Source organism: Bradysia coprophila, chromosome II (genome assembly GCF_014529535.1).
Source record: "Bradysia coprophila strain Holo2 chromosome II, BU_Bcop_v1, whole genome shotgun sequence".
NCBI classification, from domain to species: Eukaryota; Metazoa; Arthropoda; class Insecta; order Diptera; family Sciaridae; genus Bradysia; species Bradysia coprophila.
The window spans coordinates 9,092,000-9,113,472 of record NC_050735.1 but is presented as its reverse complement, the minus strand read 5'-3'; the positions used below and the strand labels follow the sequence as shown (position 1 = coordinate 9,113,472).

Here is a 21,473-nt window from a genome sequence, read left to right as displayed (position 1 = left end):
TTAATATTCATTTCTGCAGAGTCGTAAGGAATGCTCAAACACGATCTTGACACAAAAGACCCGTTCGTTTAAAATTCATCGTGAATTTCTAAGCAATTTATCTTCTTGTTTTTTTCTGTCTCTCTTCGTTTCTCCGGTTTTTTTTTAACGGTAGGCGAAAGTACATATTTCAGCTTTTGCCATGGTGTCCTTTTCATAATAATATCTAATACCCCCCCTTATACATAAAAGCCCAAATGCAGAAACTTGGCCAGAATGCGTAATACGTGTGTATGTTCGGTTGTATAACATAACATGTTTATAAACTATATAACGCTCATTCACACCGAAATAGAAATAATAAAATGAATGATCATAGCTCTAATATCGGCTTTGGGAGTATAATTTTTTTTTATATTCACCAGATGATGTTATATTCAGTTGTAATATTCAGAGTTATATGAACATACATCAAAAAATGGCTCGTATGTGCCGTGTTAAGGCCATTTGACATTTATAATTCTTATTTATTACCAACGAATTCATCTATAAAAATAACACTTTATCATCAAAAGTGAACGTTCGTTTGGTGTTTGTGTGTGGTGTGGTATTGTATGGTGTACAAACTCAAGAGCGTGGATTTTTTTCGTATTCAGCGAACATATTCTTCTTTTTTTTCTCGGTTGTTAGAATGATAAATGCCTGTATGCCGATGGTCAGATGGACTTTGTCGTCATAATTACAGTTATAAACGGTTTAATGAACGACATTGATGAAATTGTTAACTTTAGAGATATTTGAGAATAAAAAATGGAAACCTGTTAGGCTATTTGGATGAATTTTATGAATCTGAAATCGATCTCTTCATTAACTCGTTTCGTGCTGATAGCTAAATGGGATATTCAATGTCAAATTGGCAGAGCAAACAAAATACTGAAATCGTCTTTCGCAGTTGAAAAAGGATGAAATTTGATATTTCCCATTTTCAAATTTGTCTTGTTTCTTAAAAAAAAAACAAGTTTTTTTTTATCTCGTAGAGCACCAAAAATGTAAATAAAAAATTAACTTGGCAAAAGCATCTCAAGATTCCTATCGTATTTCAATAAATTTAAGAAGTCTACGAATTCCCAGAGAATTATCTTTGAAATGCCAATATCATATGAAAGCTTTTAAGAGCCATTCACATGATTTGAAGCGCGCGTGAAACCTCATTTTGTTACGAGTAAGTATTTTCTTTATAAGGAAATTGTGCGTTTAAAGCTTGAATGTGTGGAGACTAGACTCAGTCTAGTCGCTATGATATTCAGCCAAAATTTGATTTTTATTCAACTACAGTGACGGACTTTCAATTTTGTGCACTATTTTGATTCAGCTGTTCGACCAGCTGGTCCATGTAAACAAATTAAGTTAATTTTATAATCAGTAGTAGATAAAAATGACAAAAGTGGTTTGTTTATTATCGTCAACAACACAACTAAAGACAGCCTCATATGAGTCGAATGTATAACTAACATCGTGCGAACATTTGTTTCTATCCGAATTTGATACATTAATTATATAATGCAAATCTTTAGATTATTTAGAAACTAAAATAATTTTCGACGTAGAATATAGTCTTATTAAAGTAAGTTAGATGCTGAGACTGTTCCGTAGAAAAATCTACGAGTAAGAGAAATCCAAAATTCAAAAACTCTCTGTTTCAATGCCTAAATCTGTGTTATGTAACAAATGCTCTCCAAAACTTTTGACTACCACGAGTTGTTTAATCATCGGAAGTCAAACGAAAAGTTAGAACCAATTAGAAGTTTGATGACATGAATGCCATGGGCATAAAGAGACTAAAAGGTAGATTCAAATAAAAGAATTTAATGCTATTCATATAACACTTTATGACGTTCAATAAATTAGAAAATCTGTTGTCGACTCAAGATATGTTTCCCATGCGAAATATGTTTTCCATGCGAAACATGTTTCCCGAAATATGCTTTCCATACGAAATATGCTTTCCTTCCGAAACATACTTTCCATGCGAAACATACACATCAAAATAATGCACAAAATTGAAAGTCGGCCACTGTATTTAGAACCGATTCAGAAACAGAAACAGATTTAAGTTCAAATGTTTAAGACGAATCTTGAAGATTTTTTGGCCGAACGTCAAACGAAGATTTATTGTGCATATGTATAACAGGTGTTGAGAACATGGCATTAATGATCAGGAGAAGAAAATGGAATTGGATCGGACACACTCTACGAAGACCAAGTGAAGTCATAGCATTGCACTAGATTGGAATCCACAGGGAAATAGGAAGAGGGGTCGTCCAAAGATTACGTGGAAAAGGGCAATCGCCGAAAAAGCCAAGGACCAAAGAAAGATTTGGAGCGAAGTGAAAGCCTAGGCGCTGAATCGTGTGCGATGGAGACAATTTGTTGGTGCCTTGCCTTATGCTCCCCCGCTGAGCAGTACAAGATGATTTAGAAACGACAAGCGTTTCGCAACAAAATCAATAAATTTGTTACTTCATTTGTGTTTGATTGAAAATCTATTACTTCAATATTTTTATAACTTATTTCGCTACAAAAGGTAACACTAGTCAGAGTTCATCCCTTATTCTTCTTGCCGTTGTCGATGGGAGATGAGTAGCTAGTAGTGTTACTTATAATTAACAGGCTGTAAATCACAGTGACACTACAAAGTTATATTGAATGAGCAGACATTTCAATTTCCTTTTTTGACGACTGACGACATTTCTAATTTTTTGCGTGTTTGTACCAACATCTCATTTCATTTATTGTTAAAATACATACGAAAAGTCTATGTAGCACTAAGATGCAAGCTTCAAGTCAATAGGACTTTTTGGCTGTGCTCCTATAGGTAGACAAACAAAAAAAAAAACATTAAACTCTAAATCCAGATGACAGACAACAGGAATTGGTGTAGAATAGACAGTTTGCGCAAATGACATTTAACTTATAAGTCAACTTATAACTTCGAAATTATAAGTTATAAGTCAGTCAGGTATCAGTTATAAATTAGGTGGTTATAAGTCGTAAGTTATAAGTCGGCTACATATAAAGTGAAATTTATAAGTTATATGTCAGTGAGTTATAAGTGAATTTTCAAAATCTCTCAAAAACGTCGAAACGTCGAAACGGACGGACGGACGGACATTTTTTTTATTGCGGATTCGTCATCTATGAACATAACCAAATGCTTTGCCCTTACTGTCTGATTCCAATTCGACGTGTTACAAACGGCATATTAATCTTATAAGCCCCCAGTACTTCGTACGGGGCTAAAAATGTAAAAACAATTATTGATGACGCTACAATCACACAATTTTTATTATTTTTATGCTAAAATTAAAATTGAACAGGTACCCTCAACCATTTAGTATCATAAAACTCAATTCCGAATGCAGAAATTTTCATTGTTCATCGAACGTCTAGCTATCTCCAGCGTTAATTTTCCAGAATAATTGTTTCAATTAAAAGTTTTCACTTCAAACGAATTTTGAATCAAATCGTATTGACTCATTTCTTTCTGTGTTTTTATGCAAACTAAATCGTGGCAACGAGAGTTCATTTAGAATTGTTTGTTTTTATCGTATTGGAAGTTATTAAAATTATTTAAAAGTGAGATGGTGCACTTGAAGCAAAAGTGATCATAGTTGACAGCTGCCAAATATAGTAGCATTTCGTATGAAATGGTTTTTTTACAGCGTTTTACAGTTATGTGACGTGACACACTGTCAAGGTTCAGTACTCTATTTAGAGTACCACTCATGCTTGTAGTGCGTTGGCTGGTGGTATGTCATTTCATGGCCATAAATGTTGAATTGTCAAGCCAATAATGGTTAACACGTAAGTCATGGGTAGTATTCGTTAGGTGATAAGGAAAAATGACTCCCACCTTCGACCGTAAAACACCGAGCCGAAGGACGATAGTCAAACAGCAACTCAGACTAATAAAAAAATAATTATAATTATTTGTGACCGAGTGATTAGATGTTAATATGAGGTTATTCACAAGGTGAGAATGAGTTGCAGGACGAATAATATCGAAAATGTGCGAAGCGTTTTTATCCGACCATCCTTCACCCTTTGAAATAGCACTAAATTTGGTTTTACTTTATGAAAGCATGACTCCATGGTGGATTTGAATATCTTAGATAGATATAACATTAGAAAGCGGCAAGAAAGAGTTCATTTCCGCCACGGAATTATATAAAAAGTTATCAATAAGTCGTTGATTTAATCAAAATCGCCATCTCTCAAATTCATTGGCTAAAAATAACTTCTAAAATAGACATCCTCGAATTTCTTTTCTAACACATCAATTGAAAATTGAATCTAATGGATTATTTTTGGATGGTATTAATAATTCATTGACCGTCTTATACTAACGTTCATTCAGTCACTAATTGTCTGGAAAAACTTTTCCTCTACTTTTACTCTATAACTTTTAACCAAAAATAACATTAATAAATGAGCGTTTCACAGTTATAAATAAGTGTAGGTCCAGTGCGATCAAAGCATTACTTTCAAAACTTCTTACTTTTTTGGTATTTCAAGTGTCCATTCATCCACTCATCTTTGGTAAAAAGTTGTTTTCCGAATATGCCAAGCAAAAACAAACTTTTAATAGCCCACTCATCGAGTGAAAATAATTGCTGCTTCTTCTACAGTTGGTATATTCAGGTGGCTCACAACAGAGAAATACAACCCATAATGATTTTTTCATTCAAGAAATACCTCGGTTGGTCCAGCTGGTGAGTAAGGTTGACATAAATTGTTCATAAGTTAACACATTGTGGGAAGGGAGTAAACAGCTTGATTAAATGAATTGCTGAGAAGGTAAGTGACATAAGAGGACTATTTGATTTCCTCAGATGACCCTTCTGATATACTACTTCTTTGAATCATAAAACTTAGTGATAGTCTAGTATTTAAGGACCAAAATGCGGCGAACGTTTACAACTTAGTTTTTAATACATCCGCTGCTAACAGCTTTTCTTCGGCATGCTATGGAGGGAGCCTTCTTTGCTAGTTAGCAAATGGTACCGAAAAGAAATTAATTAGCCTTAATCCGACGACACATAGTTTTTAGTTTTAAGCATGCTTTACCGGGGGAAGGGGGGATTTGACAAAAACGTACGCTTCATACATTTTCAAAATTTTCTCCATATATTTTCGTCTAAGATGGAAGTCTGAAATCAGTAATTTTTCGCGGGCGTTCTGCTTCTATGTATTTACTGAATAAATCAGAACTTAGAACTTGGAACGCGTCTAATTTACTTGGATGAATGTTTTTTTAACTGAACGAGATATAATTTTTGACCGGACCTGAATTAAACTGAAACTTGATAGTCATCGAGTTAAAGAGGTTTCAAGCTTATCTGAAAACTTTAATGAAAATTTAATGACATATCCGAAGGGATCTTTTCTTTAAAAAAAAGGATCTTTGACTCTGCTCGTATTTCCCAGACCCTGGGGATATATTATATACTTCGAGCTGAGTATCTCTCATTCTTGAATGGATGAGAAAATTTTTTTGTAAGACTGCCAATTTTACTTAATATTTAACGGACCTTTTAGATCCGGCTGTTGTCACAATCAACAGTTTATGTATATGATATTTTAGCGCTAAATTTGAATTCGCTGAGTGATCTCATTGTGCCAAAATATCATATTTTGGAAACACTTAAAAAACTGTCAAATGTGTTTTTTTTAGACCAACTGGAATTTCACTTATAATCTAAAGGCTATCGAAGTTGGAAATTATGATAGATGCGGGAAGCAGGAAGCTATTTACGCGCTAGTTGATAAATTTGTTGTCATTGTTTGCTTGTCCATTTCTGAAGTATGGCTTAAAGTTTTAACAATCTCGTGGAATCGCTTTCTGTATGGAGACAAAAGTTAAATTTTACATGTTTTATGATTTGGATTTGTTGTGGTTCGTAAATTTGTTTAACAATTGAAAATCTAGGCCTTTTTATAGTATTTCATTGTTGCTGCATGCCTAACTAAAATTCAGAAAATAAAAATCTAGTTTTTCATTTGTTAAACGAAATTTTCGTGGAATCAATTACAAACCACAACAACTCCTAAATCAGCAAACATATCTCCATGTTATGACTTTAATTGGCCGAAGAAATTTAACCCGACCTGAAATCGTAGAACATTTAACCGAGAAACGGAAGGGAAGATAATGAAGATAAGTGGTAGCACGACTTTGTCAAGCTATCTTCCTCTCAGCAATTTTTTTATATATCACAACATCGACGAGTGTGACCCATAATCACCGATGATAAACACCGTAAACACCATATTATATTCTGTAATACGTGTGGGCTGTAAAAACGTAAGTTTTTCCCGTTAACGTTGGAAGTTATGCGATGCAATGTTTTATGTTGTGCTATATTTCGAGTATATATAATAAATATGAGGGCGTTTAACGTAAACATAAAAATGAAAACTTGAAATCACATCTTTAACAAAGTTTTGTGCTTTTACTTTTCATTAAAAATTTATTAACGAGACAGCAATTTTGAAATTAATTTTTAAACACTTTACGCTTTCGAAAGTTTTGTAATTAACTTTTTATATATCATTAATTTCTGCTACACTTTGTTTGTGTCTAACATTATTATTATACACAACACACTATACATAAAACAGCCAAGTGCGTTCAAGAAAAGAGAGACGAATGAGAAAATTACTCTGAAACTAGATGGGGACTGGGAAAATGTACATAAATACAGATATTCCAAGGGATTTTCAATCAAAATTTATATATCGCAACACTTTTTTATTTCTTCACATTTTCCTTTTACAGAGAAAAAAAAACCAAACCGAAGGTTGAAGAATAGAAAGAAAGGTGCCTTTTATTCGCACCGAAGAAACAATGTGGCGTGGCAACGCTTCCATTGATAAAGCCTCACCGGAAAATACGTGTTTTTCTTCGACGGTTGTAAGAAAAGCCATAATAATAATAATAATTCGTAAACAGTGTGAGAGATGGTATCACAGACATTTGCCTCGGATAAATTATTGTGCACAGGAGATTAAGGTCAGAACAATAAGCGCGCGTTTGTGTTATTTGAAAAGTGACTTCCACGTTCTTCGATATTAAACGTAATAGTGGCAATTTGTGTGATTATAAATCAACTGAATAGCTTTTATTTTATTGGAGTTTGAGAACGACACAGTTCATATTCGGATAAAAGGGAGAGAAAAAAAGGTTGTAAAGTTTAACTGTAATGAGTTCCCTCTTTCTATATACAATATTCTACGTATATTATAACACAAAATTCATGCTGTAACTGCTAGAAACACAATGATTTCTTTGTGATACGTATAATATATACCTGTGCCAATTTTGATTATCTGCTTTTAGCCAGAGTAGAATCGAGTCAATGTTTCAAATATTTTTGCTGCTGCGCATTGTTGTACAAACACCTGGTATGAAAGTGTTCGCAAACGGTAGATTCGATGTCGCAAAAGATTAGTTTTCAATTTTCAAATGAAAACAGAAAAAAAACTTTGGAGTATTGCGACATTAACTTTACGAAACTTTATAAATGTACGCTGCAATGCATTTCAACTTCGGTAAAATTATGTTGCACTTTAATTTTATTATTTTCCATTTTTATTAGAAATTAATGTATTCGCCCATAAAGTGCACTGCTCATACGACAAACACAAAAATTTTGCTGAAATTATTGAATTAAAAGTGCAACAAACAGAAGCATTAATTTAAAAGTTTAGTTTTATGGCAGAGGCGAATAACAGACAAGCATGAGTGTGCTTAGCTGGCGAAAAATTTTCGCATTGAGTATATATCGAGGGGGTAAAATTTTAAAAAAATCGTTGGTAAATCATTGTAAATCTGGTAAATCAGAAACTGGTTGTTACAGGAAGAGAAAAGTGAAATTCGACACGATTTCTGTTTTTAGAGTTGTTATGGTTTCACAAAAATTGTTAAAGTGTCGAAAATTCCCAATTTTAGCATTACGGCACTGGCTCATCACGCAAAACGATCTAAATTGAAGAGTAGCCGCACTTCGTACGCAAGCTTTTTGCGTAATTCATTTACGTAACTTGAACATTGATGATCAAAACATTTCTGTTTAAAAGTCTCTCAGGAATATACATAGAGGTACACGTTATACTTTTGACGTTAAGAGTCCCTTTTTACTATCTGTACACGAAGCTGTCACACACACAATTAAAAATGTGATTTTTCATTTTATTTTATTTGAAAACCGCAAGAGACAAAAATTAAGTTTTGGGCTAATTTACAGCAAAAATGCTTTGCCCGTCAATGATGAACACTGACTTCGAGTAGCGGAAGTAGACTTCAAATTAACACTTTAAAACCACATTCGTCGAAACGATACCAATGCATGTTAAAGGTAAAACCAGTAGAAATTAGGTGATATCGTGTTTTCGTTGCTTTTCGGATGCACAGGAACCGTTAGAAGTTCGCCGAAGTAATCACATTTTTACTACTACTTTCCACTGCTACTCCTCATAACTCAGTGTTGATGAATTTTAAACCCAATCAGACCCAATTTCCCTTCATGCAATTGCCTTTCTAATGACAAACCACACGATCTTACATGAAAAGTGCATGTTTTCGGTCGCTTCTCACTACCCACACCAGCAACGACGAATTTTTTTGAAAGTGGTTTTGGCTTCTTGGAACCAATAGCTATCTAGGCACATATTAAAGATTCCACTAGAAAATGCGTCCGATTTTGGCAATCTGTTTTTTCAAAAGAATCCCTCTTTATTATCCTTTTTTAGTAAGTTGAGCATGTTGTGCCGCAGGTGCATCAATACTTGTTAAGAGAATGTTTCCATGTGATCTTTTGGAAGAATTCTGCACAACACTGACAAATTTCAACTATTTGAAACCAATTAGTAACTGAGGCGTCATTCAAAGACGACGTCCGCTTTCTAGAGATGGGGGAAGGTTCAACAAAGGAGTGACTGTATTAGGTATAGGAACAATTTTCAAAGTTTCACAAATTTTAACAAAAATGTTTACAAATGTTAGTCCAGACCGCCCGACGTATACTATACATAACCGAAGTATATCATACATATCCCAGGTACACCTCAAAAACCTTTTTTGTCAGTGTACTATGACAGTACAGTCGTCTAGTGTTTGGCACCAAATTAGTCTTACCGTATAAGAGAACACTATCCTATGAGCATATCCCTCAGTGTTGTCGTCGTTATCGATAACAGACGACTGTGAATATTACGAAAATAGAGGAAATCATTAAAATTCCATATTTGCCTGGCTCGATTCTGTATTTGATACTTTCATCGGAAAAGAGAAAATGTTACAATGAAACTTCTATAAAAGAGGTATATGCCTTCCAACTAACTACCATCAAATTTGTAGAGTGAAAGCCAATAAGAATATCATGGAATTTTAAAATGATTTATCAAAAATATATTGAATGAATGATGCTGTGAATAGCCATTCTGCATTTATATCCTAGCCGAGACTCCGCTACTTATTTAATTACCGTAGGCGGTAAGTTCTTTGAGCGAATTCAGTGGTTCGAAAACGGTTTGGATGGGAGAAAAAACGGATTTTGATGAAGGTTCATAGCACGACTCTCCGATATTCATATCGATTGGTAAGGGTTGATGATTATGTAAAGTTAATTACACGTAGCCCACATGTAGTGAAACAAGGCAAGGATAGTTTGCATTAGATCCATTAAATTTTCCGGCACGTGGTAGACTTTCAATCATCAATTTTTAATGTTCAACTAAATCTTACAAATGTGTTTCAGCCACATGCTCTCATTAACAGACTGTTACCACATTTATTTACTCAAATTTACGCATTAACATTGATTTGGTTGATTGAAATGTAGCATCTCATTTCGCCCGAAATGGCAAGCTGTTTTATCATGGTAAAATATGAATCGTCGGATCTATTATATTGTTACACATCAAATCAAATCCGAATATCGATAACCATAATTGAGAATAGCGTGCTAAAAATATTATTATTTTCGTCTAGACGCTCTATTAATACATTTTAGCATTTTCTAATGTGATACATGTCTCAATCACGACGATTAATTGGCGGCTGTCCTCGCATCGAAAGTGTATATAATACGAAGCATTATAATTGATTCAAAAATTTTCACGCTCACAGTGTTTGCTTAGTGAATAAATTCAAATTACACACAATTTACACACAGACCTAAAATCCTTGAAGACAAAATCAATTATACCGAACGAAATTCTTTGAATTCGTCATCTTAATGCGCTTGTACATCTGTTAAACAATTCTGCAGCAGAGAGAAGAGAGTGGTTTAAAAAAAATGACTTCGCATTCATTTTGTTTTGTGAAAATTAATTTCAGTGGAAACATCGTCGTATTCGAGGAAATTAGAAAAATAATTTCGTCGAACGGAAAGTTAAACGTTCGTTGAGTTGGTTCTCGTATTATGTTGTGTTGGAACATCATTGTTATGTCGTTGAAAATATTAATTTTCTTTCTCACTAAAATGTTTCCAAGATTTAGATGAATATGACCTACGCCAAGTAGAGAGTTCCTGTAAATATCTTTCGCCATAGGGCGTAAGTATAAATACCAGTGTCTCAGGAACTATTTTTACAATTTTACAAAATTTTACAGAATTTTAGGATCTGCTAGTCAAGTTTTCAATTTTAATCATTTTATGAAACGTTTTACTTTGTTTTTCATGCGATCACGTCCTCTTTTCCTTGCGGTCAATTCTCTTTATTAGTCTAAGAGGATTGGATGCTTGCCTACGCTGATAAAAAAACTTCGTCAACATACATCCAGTATGTATGAAATTGCTGGCAGACAGCTTCATTTTTGCCTTACTTAGGTTATGTATATTCCAACGTCTGACATGTATATCGTTAATGTTCGGCGTATAAACATACGAGTGACACCAATAGTCACGAGCAGTATATGATTGTACTTCTGACATGTACGATATACAGAAAGTAAGACAGAAATGAAGCTGTATACCAGCCATTTCGTACATACTGGACGTATGTTGTTGAATTTTTTTTTAGTGTAAAATTGCAGCATATATTTTTGCGTTTCGTATTTTAATTCCGATGATATCGTTTCCATCAGAAAAATGTACGACTTCAATAACGACCACAAATGTGATGGCTTTCAATTCAAATTAGATATGGTTGACTATGTGGCTCTTTGACCAGCTCTGAAAAAAGTTAGCAGTTTATCCAAATGTTCATAAACCGCTCAGTTTTGTCAGAGCTGGTCAAACTGTTAAGACAAAATCAATTTTCTGTTGAAAGCTAACACATTCGTGTTACTTATTGCGAGCCTTTTCAAAAAGGATTCTGGTGAAAAGACGTCGTCAAAAGTAAACTAAAATTTAAAAAACGCCTAAATGTATGCTTGTTTATGAAAAGCATACATTAGGGCGATTTTTAAATACTGGATTTTAGTTTACTTTTGATGATATCTTTCCATAAGAATCCTTTTTGAAAAATGTACGACCGCCATTCCGACCACGAATGTAATAGTTTTCAACAGAAAATACATTTGGTTTTAACGAAATTTTCATAAACTGCTCACGTTTCTCAGAGCTGGTCAAACGACAACAACCAAATGTATTTTATGTTGAAACAACGCACTTCAAGCAAAAGTGCTATTAATGACACCTGCCAAATAGAGTACTATTTTGTATGAAATTTTATCCCCACTCTTTTTACAGTGTAAAATTGTCTATGGAGCACTGTCAAGTTTCAGTACCCTATTTAGAGTACCACTTTTGCTTGAAGTGCGTTGGTTGAAAGCTACTACATTCGTGGTCGGAATTGCGGTCGTACATTTTTGACAAACGATTCTGATGGAAAGATATCATCAAAAATGAAATATGAGGCACACAAATGTAGGCTACAATTTTAGCTAAGCACCGGTGCCTCTAAAGAGACGTTTTCAAATGCTGGATTTTAGTTTACTTTTGATGACATCTTTCCACCAGAATTCATTTTCAAAAATATATGACCGCAATAACGACCACGAATGTGTTAGCTTTCAAAAGAAAATAGAGCTGGACAAACGATCACAACCAAAACTAATTTGCTTTAAAAGCTAACACATTTGTGGTCGGTATTGCGGTCGTCCATTTTCCAAAAAGGATTCTGATGAAAATTGTAGCTTACATTTGCGTGTCTCGCATTTCATTTTTGATGATATCTTTTCATCACCACCCGTCTCCCAGAAAAATGTACGACCGCAATAGCGACAACGATTGTGTTAACTTAAAAATTAATTTTGGTTGTAGCCGTTTCATCAGCTCTGAGAAAAGTCAGCAGTTTAAAAAAAATTTGCATAAACTGCTCAGTTTTCTCAGAGCTGGTCAAACTGCTGCACCCAAATCTATTTTCTGTTGAAAGAACTAGACTAAAATCTAGTATTTAAATAACGCCCAAATGTATGCTTTTCAGAAAAGCATCGGTGCCTCGTTAAGAGGCACCGACACTTAGCTAAAATTGTAGCCTACATTTTCGAATTTCGTATGTCATTTTTGTTAATATCTTTTCATCAGAATCCTTTTTGAAAATTGTATGACCGCAATTCCAACCAAGAATCTGTTAGCTTTAAATACAAATTAGTTTTGGTTGTAGTCGTTTGATCAGCTTTGAGAAAAGTGAGCAGTTGAAATTTTCATAAACTGCTCATTGTTCTCAGAGCTGGTCAAATTGCTGCAACCAAATCTATTTTCTGTTGAAAGCTGCTATGCCACATTCGTGGTCGGAATTGCGGTCGTACATTTTTGAAAAAGAATTCTGATGGAAAGATATCATCAAAAGTAAACTAAAATCTAGTATTTAAAAATCGCCCTAATGTATGCTTTTCGGCAAAGTACCGGTGCCTCTTAATACTTCCCATATTTAAATACACAACCTTTAGTGATGATGATGCTGTCGATAAAATACAACACTAGCATAAGCCGATCGATTATTTTTGTCGTTGTTGTCGATAACTGACTACTGTAATCGTCATTCCTGAATGTTAATTTAAGCAACAAAGAAGTGAAAATAAATGCATTAAATTACGCGTTTGTTGCTTTGTATGCATTTATGCCCAATCGATACAATATTGCATTATTAATGTTGAGTTAATTTATATCGGTTGCGATGGCAGCAATTTGCTTCTAGCATAATCGCACCCTGTTTGAAAGAACGATTCGAACTGGGTAAAATAAGTTTTTTTCACTTTAAGTATTCTTCTGGCACTCAGGCATTGTGCTAGAATTTCCTAAGCCTTAAAAGCGCTTGGCCCTTGGCTTTCTAGCCTACATTTTTGCGCACAATTGAAGGCTAGAAATTTGGCGATTGGCGAGCGCTCTTAAACGCTATAGATTCTAAATCTGCTAAAACCACAGCATACAAATTTAACGATGAAATTCGTTAAAAGAAAGGATCACCACTTTCCATAAACCAATTTTTCCTTAATAACCTCAACACAAACAACACCACTGGACTGTATGAATGCGTTTGGAATGAGGCTTAATTTACGTCTTTTCACCATTGATTTTACTTACTGTAGACATCGTTTGTCACTTACGGGATATGTCAGACTGATGACGTAAGTAGACGAGTACCCACTTTTAAACAACTTTTTCTATTTTTTTCCCACGCTAGAAATACACACGTGTTATATGTAAGGACACGTGTTCGAAAAGCCACTGCACGTGTCTTATCAATAAAATGTTCACGTGTCGAATTATACTCGTGTGTGACACGTGTCAATGCAAAATTTTCGCACGACTTACATGTACGGCTGGGAGTGTCGAGTGTCAATTTAAAACGTTCACGTGTATCATACACGTGCGTGACACGTGTCAATGCAAAATTTTCGCACTTGGACGTTAGTATTGGATGAGGAGCAGGAGGAGTGGTTGAGGAGCAGGAGGAGTGGATGAGGAGTAGTAGGAGTGGATGAGGAGCAGGAGGAGTTAATGAGGAGCAGGAAAAGTTAATGAGGAGTGGATGAGGAGCAGCAGGAAGGGATGAGGAGCAGGAGGAGTGGATGAGGAGCAATAGGAGTGAATGAGGAGCAAAAGTAGTGGATGAGGAGCAAGAGGAGTGAATGAGGAGCAGGAGGAGTGAATGAGGAGGAGGATGAGTGGATGAGGAGCAGGAGGAGTTAATGAGGAGTGGATGAGGAGCAGGAGGAGGAGCAGTAGGAGTTAATGAGGAGCAGGAGGAGTGAATGAGGAGCAGTAGTAGTGGATGAGGAGCAGGAGGAGTGGATGAGGAGCAGGAGAAGTGGATGAGGAGTAGGAGGAGTTGGAGTGAATGACGAGCACAAGCGGGTAGAGTATGACGAGAAACAGAAGAAATTTTATTAAATAAAATTATAGATTCACAGGAAACTAAAAAAAAACACAAGATTTATTTTTGATACATTTATTTCCAGGCAGAGTTGTACGGATTACAGTGAATAATTGAAAATAGTTTATTTCTTATGATATAAAACTAGGCCTGACTTGTACAGCTTCAAGTATAAGTTTTCTGCAATATCCATTTTTCCAGTCCACGGTTTGCCGCCGTCCAAGTCCCTTTTGACTTTTAAAATAACATTTACTGCTCTTGCTATCTCGCTCGTATCCATACGCACTGTACTTGTGGTTGATAGATCGTTGAATAAACTCATGAGAAATGGTACAGTGCATCCAATATTTGGCAAGCGAATAACACGCGACTGTTTAGTCACTTTGAGAGTAGACTCTAATCTTGTTTTCTTATCTACTTCAGCTGCAACTCGATCGGTGACGCTCGTTGTAGAAACACCTGTACTTTGTTTCTTATTTTTCATTATTGTTAAAATGAAGCGGATGCATGGACATTGAAGCTTTGTCTTTTTCATTTTATTTTTCACAAATGTTGATTTTACTTTCAAAATTGGTTTTGGTTCTGAGTTCATACTGAATGATTTTTACTTCTTTCCTAGTTAGCTGTTCGACTCAGTCTGGTGGAAAACGAATAAAACTGAACTTTTTAACTCTCACTTGATTTTAATGCATAGCGCAAAATTGCTCGCACCTCGTCATACGTATAGTTTTCGCTATCTTCACTTTCATCGGAACTTTCGTTTGATTCCTCGTTTTCGCTTGTCTCGCTCTGTTCTTCAGTGTCACTTACTCCATCACTTTCACTGATGTTTTCCATTTCGTTTTTTTCACTATCTTCCTGATTTTTGTGCATGGTCTCCATATGTCGTCTCAAATTGTAACCAGTGGTGAAATTGCGCTGACAAATCGTGCAATGTGAATACATGCTTATTATATCTTAGCACTAGGACCTCTCTCTTCAGTAGCAGAATTCTAACTGAATACTTACTATTTATAACTATATTTTCATTGTCGCTCCTAACATATCTCATGATCGTTGTTCCTTTATTTGACACAAAGTCCACACACACCATGTGGAATACGTGTGCATGGAGTAACAGCGATGGCTAAGACATTTTTACGTTCGATTTGTTTTTACTGATTCGTTGGACTTGTTGAATATATTGCAATTCTTTTTTGTACAACATATTCATCTTGATTTTCGAAAAAGAAACTGTTCTTCTCCTGCTTTGATAATTGGTCGAAGTAAGGTTGGCAGAAATGCACCACCAGTTTGAATAATTAATTTCCTCGTTTGATTTAATCCATCGCATCGGCCAAATCTTCTTAATATTTTTTTGAACTTCTTCAATTTTATTATTTCGCTCCTCTTTAACGGGATGTTTCCCTTCAGAGTATTGTAAATACATTCGTCTATAGTTTTAATGAAATCTAGATCGCATTGTGAAATTATTTTGCTGACGGAGTTTTGGCTTTGACGTTTGCACAAGTTTCAAGATAGGGAGATGCTTCTTTACGGATGCCATTTTAAATTGTAACTGTGGGAATGTTATCAAAGGCGGTGTTTTTATAGGTATTTTTGATGACCTTGGAGAAAGGAGAAGGGGAGTATGGTTGATGACTTATACATGGATTTTCCGTTAGAAATCATTTTTTAACGTGTTACATCGTGTTTCTGCGGTTTATAACGTTTTTGGGTATGAACTATTTTTATCGGTTGTCACAACTCCTTTTTTATGGATTTTTTGTAGGTCTCGATTCGTTTGAAATTCGTATTTAAATTATCAATATAGAGTTGCTATATATTGTGCGGATACTTGTCGATTAATAAAAAAAGCTTTTTTTATTTCATTTAATCATTTTATTTATCCAATTCTCCTTATTCCATACACTTGCATTATACCAATGTTTTGATTAAAGTTGGACTTCTTTTTTCATAAATTTCAGCCACAATGTTGTTGATAAAAGTTACTGGACCGCGGCGATACGCTGTCAATGTACAATTACAATCGTACACCCCAAACTCATCAAAAACAAACATACAATCATATGGACAATGTTCTATGTTTCCTTATATTTGGACATATCATAGAAATTTTCGAGTTTTTCGCACAGTTTAGGATTAGCTGAATGTAAAATGTCCAAAAGCTGTTCCATCACTACTTTCAAGTCCATTCGTCTCCAGTTATGTTTGAAATTGGTTGTTACTTCCTCGTACGAACAAAATGATTGTACTTGCTCTACAATACACGGAACTGGATAATATGCGTTGACGATTTCACAAGCAATCTCTCTTGGGTATACGAAAATAATACGTGTACAGTAACATCTGGAATTACCACGGCAGTCGTCAAAATGACCGGCAATCGGCACACCATATTGCTTCGAATCAGAAAGAAAATCTCTCCATCTATCATTGATATCATCGTATTTCCTTCTGTACATTGACTTTTCACTCCGCTCCTCTAGCGAATCTTCGAATTTTTTTAGTAGATTTTCAATAGTTGTTTCATAGTTTATTGTTCTCCAGTTTTTTTCAACATACTTTATTATTTCCACACGTTCAACATCACCGAGCACTTCACTTATACACGTGATATTATCCATTTTGGGAACTATTTTTCCATACCTACTTCTAATACTCAATAATCAGTAGCCTTGGAGTGCATCGTTTATATACCGTGAAAATCCAGAAAGGAGAGTTGTTTCAACCAATCAAAATAGACCATCCACCCCTATTGTTACAAACAAAAGATCTAGTATGATTTAGACGAAATAAAATTTTATGATAAAGTTCTCAATCACTCGAAAAAGCAATGGTCATATCACTTTATTCATTTTTACGACAGAAAAACTTCACCCCTCTGCAATATTAAAATTAAAATGAGTGAAGAAAGAGAGCGGCAACCCTTGATTGAAAAATCAATATCGGATCGATATATCTCAAATCAATATCGAGGGTGCCGCTCTCTTTCTTCACTCATTTTAATTTTAATATTGCAGAGGGGTGAAGTTTTTCTGTCGTAAAAATGAATAAAGTGATATGACCATTGCTTTTTCGAGTGATTGAGAACTTTATCATAAAATTTTATTTCGTCTAAATCATACTAGATCTTTTGTTTGTAACAATAGGGGTGGATGGTCTATTTTGATTGGTTGAAACAACTCTCCTTTCTCCAAGGCTACTGATTATTGAGTATTAGAAGTAGGTATGGAAAAATAGTTCCCAAAATGGATAATATCACGTGTATAAGTGAAGTGCTCGGTGATGTTGAACGTGTGGAAATAATAAAGTATGTTGAAAAAAACTGGAGAACAATAAACTATGAAACAACTATTGAAAATCTACTAAAAAAATTCGAAGATTCGCTAGAGGAGCGGAGTGAAAAGTCAATGTACAGAAGGAAATACGATGATATCAATGATAGATGGAGAGATTTTCTTTCTGATTCGAAGCAATATGGTGTGCCGATTGCCGGTCATTTTGACGACTGCCGTGGTAATTCCAGATGTTACTGTACACGTATTATTTTCGTATACCCAAGAGAGATTGCTTGTGAAATCGTCAACGCATATTATCCAGTTCCGTGTATTGTAGAGCAAGTACAATCATTTTGTTCGTACGAGGAAGTAACAACCAATTTCAAACATAACTGGAGACGAATGGACTTGAAAGTAGTGATGGAACAGCTTTTGGACATTTTACATTCAGCTAATCCTAAACTGTGCGAAAAACTCGAAAATTTCTATGATATGTCCAAATATAAGGAAACATAGAACATTGTCCATATGATTGTATGTTTGTTTTTGATGAGTTTGGGGTGTACGATTGTAATTGTACATTGACAGCGTATCGCCGCGGTCCAGTAACTTTTATCAACAACATTGTGGCTGAAATTTATGAAAAAAGAAGTCCAACTTTAATCAAAACATTGGTATAATGCAAGTGTATGGAATAAGGAGAATTGGATAAATAAAATGATTAAATGAAATAAAAAAAGCTTTTTTTATTAATCGACAAGTATCCGCACAATATATAGCAACTCTATATTGATAATTTAAATACGAATTTCAAACGAATCGAGACCTACAAAAAATCCATAAAAAAGGAGTTGTGACAACCGATAAAAATAGTTCATACCCAAAAACGTTATAAACCGCAGAAACACGATGTAACACGTTAAAAAATGATTTCTAACGGAAAATCCATGTATAAGTCATCAACCATACTCCCCTTCTCCTTTCTCCAAGGTCATCAAAAATACCTATAAAAACACCGCCTTTGATAACATTCCCACAGTTACAATTTAAAATGGCATCCGTAAAGAAGCATCTCCCTATCTTGAAACTTGTGCAAACGTCAAAGCCAAAACTCCGTCAGCAAAATAATTTCACAATGCGATCTAGATTTCATTAAAACTATAGACGAATGTATTTACAATACTCTGAAGGGAAACATCCCGTTAAAGAGGAGCGAAATAATAAAATTGAAGAAGTTCAAAAAAATATTAAGAAGATTTGGCCGATGCGATGGATTAAATCAAACGAGGAAATTAATTATTCAAACTGGTGGTGCATTTCTGCCAACCTTACTTCGACCAATTATCAAAGCAGGAGAAGAACAGTTTCTTTTTCGAAAATCAAGATGAATATGTTGTACAAAAAAGAATTGCAATATATTCAACAAGTCCAACGAATCAGTAAAAACAAATCGAACGTAAAAATGTCTTAGCCATCGCTGTTACTCCATGCACACGTATTCCACATGGTGTGTGTGGACTTTGTGTCAAATAAAGGAACAACGATCATGAGATATGTTAGGAGCGACAATGAAAATATAGTTATAAATAGTAAGTATTCAGTTAGAATTCTGCTACTGAAGAGAGAGGTCCTAGTGCTAAGATATAATAAGCATGTATTCACATTGCACGATTTGTCAGCGCAATTTCACCACTGGTTACAATTTGAGACGACATATGGAGACCATGCACAAAAATCAGGAAGATAGTGAAAAAAACGAAATGGAAAACATCAGTGAAAGTGATGGAGTAAGTGACACTGAAGAACAGAGCGAGACAAGCGAAAACGAGGAATCAAACGAAAGTTCCGATGAAAGTGAAGATAGCGAAAACTATACGTATGACGAGGTGCGAGCAATTTTGCGCTATGCATTAAAATCAAGTGAGAGTTAAAAAGTTCAGTTTTATTCGTTTTCCACCAGACTGAGTCGAACAGCTAACTAGGAAAGAAGTAAAAATCATTCAGTATGAACTCAGAACCAAAACCAATTTTGAAAGTAAAATCAACATTTGTGAAAAATAAAATGAAAAAGACAAAGCTTCAATGTCCATGCATCCGCTTCATTTTAACAATAATGAAAAATAAGAAACAAAGTACAGGTGTTTCTACAACGAGCGTCACCGATCGAGTTGCAGCTGAAGTAGATAAGAAAACAAGATTAGAGTCTACTCTCAAAGTGACTAAACAGTCGCGTGTTATTCGCTTGCCAAATATTGGATGCACTGTACCATTTCTCATGAGTTTATTCAACGATCTATCAACCACAAGTACAGTGCGTATGGATACGAGCGAGATAGCAAGAGCAGTAAATGTTATTTTAAAAGTCAAAAGGGACTTGGACGGCGGCAAACCGTGGACTGGAAAAATGGATATTGCAGAAAACTTATACTTGAAGCTGTACAAGTCAGGCCTAGTTTTATATCATAAGAAATAAACTATTTTCAATTATTCACTGTAATCCGTACAACTCTGCCTGGAAATAAATGTATCAAAAATAAATCTTGTGTTTTTTTTTAGTTTCCTGTGAATCTATAATTTTATTTAATAAAATTTCTTCTGTTTCTCGTCATACTCTACCCGCTTGTGCTCGTCATTCACTCCAACTCCTCCTACTCCTCATCCACTTCTCCTGCTCCTCATCCACTCCTCCTGCTCCTCATCCACTACTACTGCTCCTCATTCACTCCTCCTGCTCCTCATTAACTCCTACTGCTCCTCCTCCTGCTCCTCATCCACTCCTCATTAACTCCTCCTGCTCCTCATCCACTCATCCTCCTCCTCATTCACTCCTCCTGCTCCTCATTCACTCCTCTTGCTCCTCATCCACTACTTTTGCTCCTCATTCACTCCTATTGCTCCTCATCCACTCCTCCTGCTCCTCATCCCTTCCTGCTGCTCCTCATCCACTCCTCATTAACTTTTCCTGCTCCTCATTAACTCCTCCTGCTCCTCATCCACTCCTACTACTCCTCATCCACTCCTCCTGCTCCTCAACCACTCCTCCTGCTCCTCATCCAATACTAACGTCCAAGTGCGAAAATTTTGCATTGACACGTGTCACGCACGTGTATGATACACGTGAACGTTTTAAATTGACACTCGACACTCCCAGCCGTACATGTAAGTCGTGCGAAAATTTTGCATTGACACGTGTCACACACGAGTATAATTCGACACGTGAACATTTTATTGATAAGACACGTGCAGTGGCTTTTCGAACACGTGTCCTTACATATAACACGTGTGTATTTCTAGCGTGGGAAAAAAATAGAAAAAGTTGTTTAAAAGTGGGTACTCGTCTACTGACGTAAAATGATCCGGGCTCTAAAGTCCACTCAAGCAACATACTTTGAGTAGTTGCAGTGTGTTTGGTACCTGCAACAATGCATACACTGAATGACTCCTATATGACGTAATACAAATACGATGAATTTGTATACAAAAGTTCAGCCTTTATTTAGACGAGATATCAATTAAGCACCTTACTTACCTCAGACAAACGTCAAGACGAGGTTCGGAACTCACGTTAAGCTGGTAGTTCAAACTGGCCTTGTTATTGGTCGTAAATGGCTGTTAGTCATGTCTTCAAACAAACAAACAGGCCCGGACTGGCCATACTGGGCGTTCGGGCGATTCCCGAAGGGCCTTTTGCCTCAGTCGGGCGAAGTCCCGACGAGGCCTTTTTTGAATTTCAGCCATTTATTGTTCAAACAAATGAAGTCCATTTTAGCGAACATAGACAAAATCTTTAATTTAACTATCGAAATTTTTTTACTGAGGCGTTTCCGT

The 21,473-nt window shown here is 35.4% G+C and overlaps 1 long non-coding RNA gene across 1 annotated transcript; it reads left to right on the top strand.

Moving 5' to 3' along the window:
- The first annotated feature begins 542 nt into the window (after positions 1–542).
- On the top strand, positions 543–12,612 carry LOC119071343. The gene is made up of 3 exons (XR_005086614.1): positions 543–553; positions 4,837–4,840; positions 12,427–12,612. It is a non-coding gene; the product is annotated as an uncharacterized LOC119071343 (long non-coding RNA).
- The last annotated feature ends 8,861 nt before the right edge of the window (positions 12,613–21,473 follow it).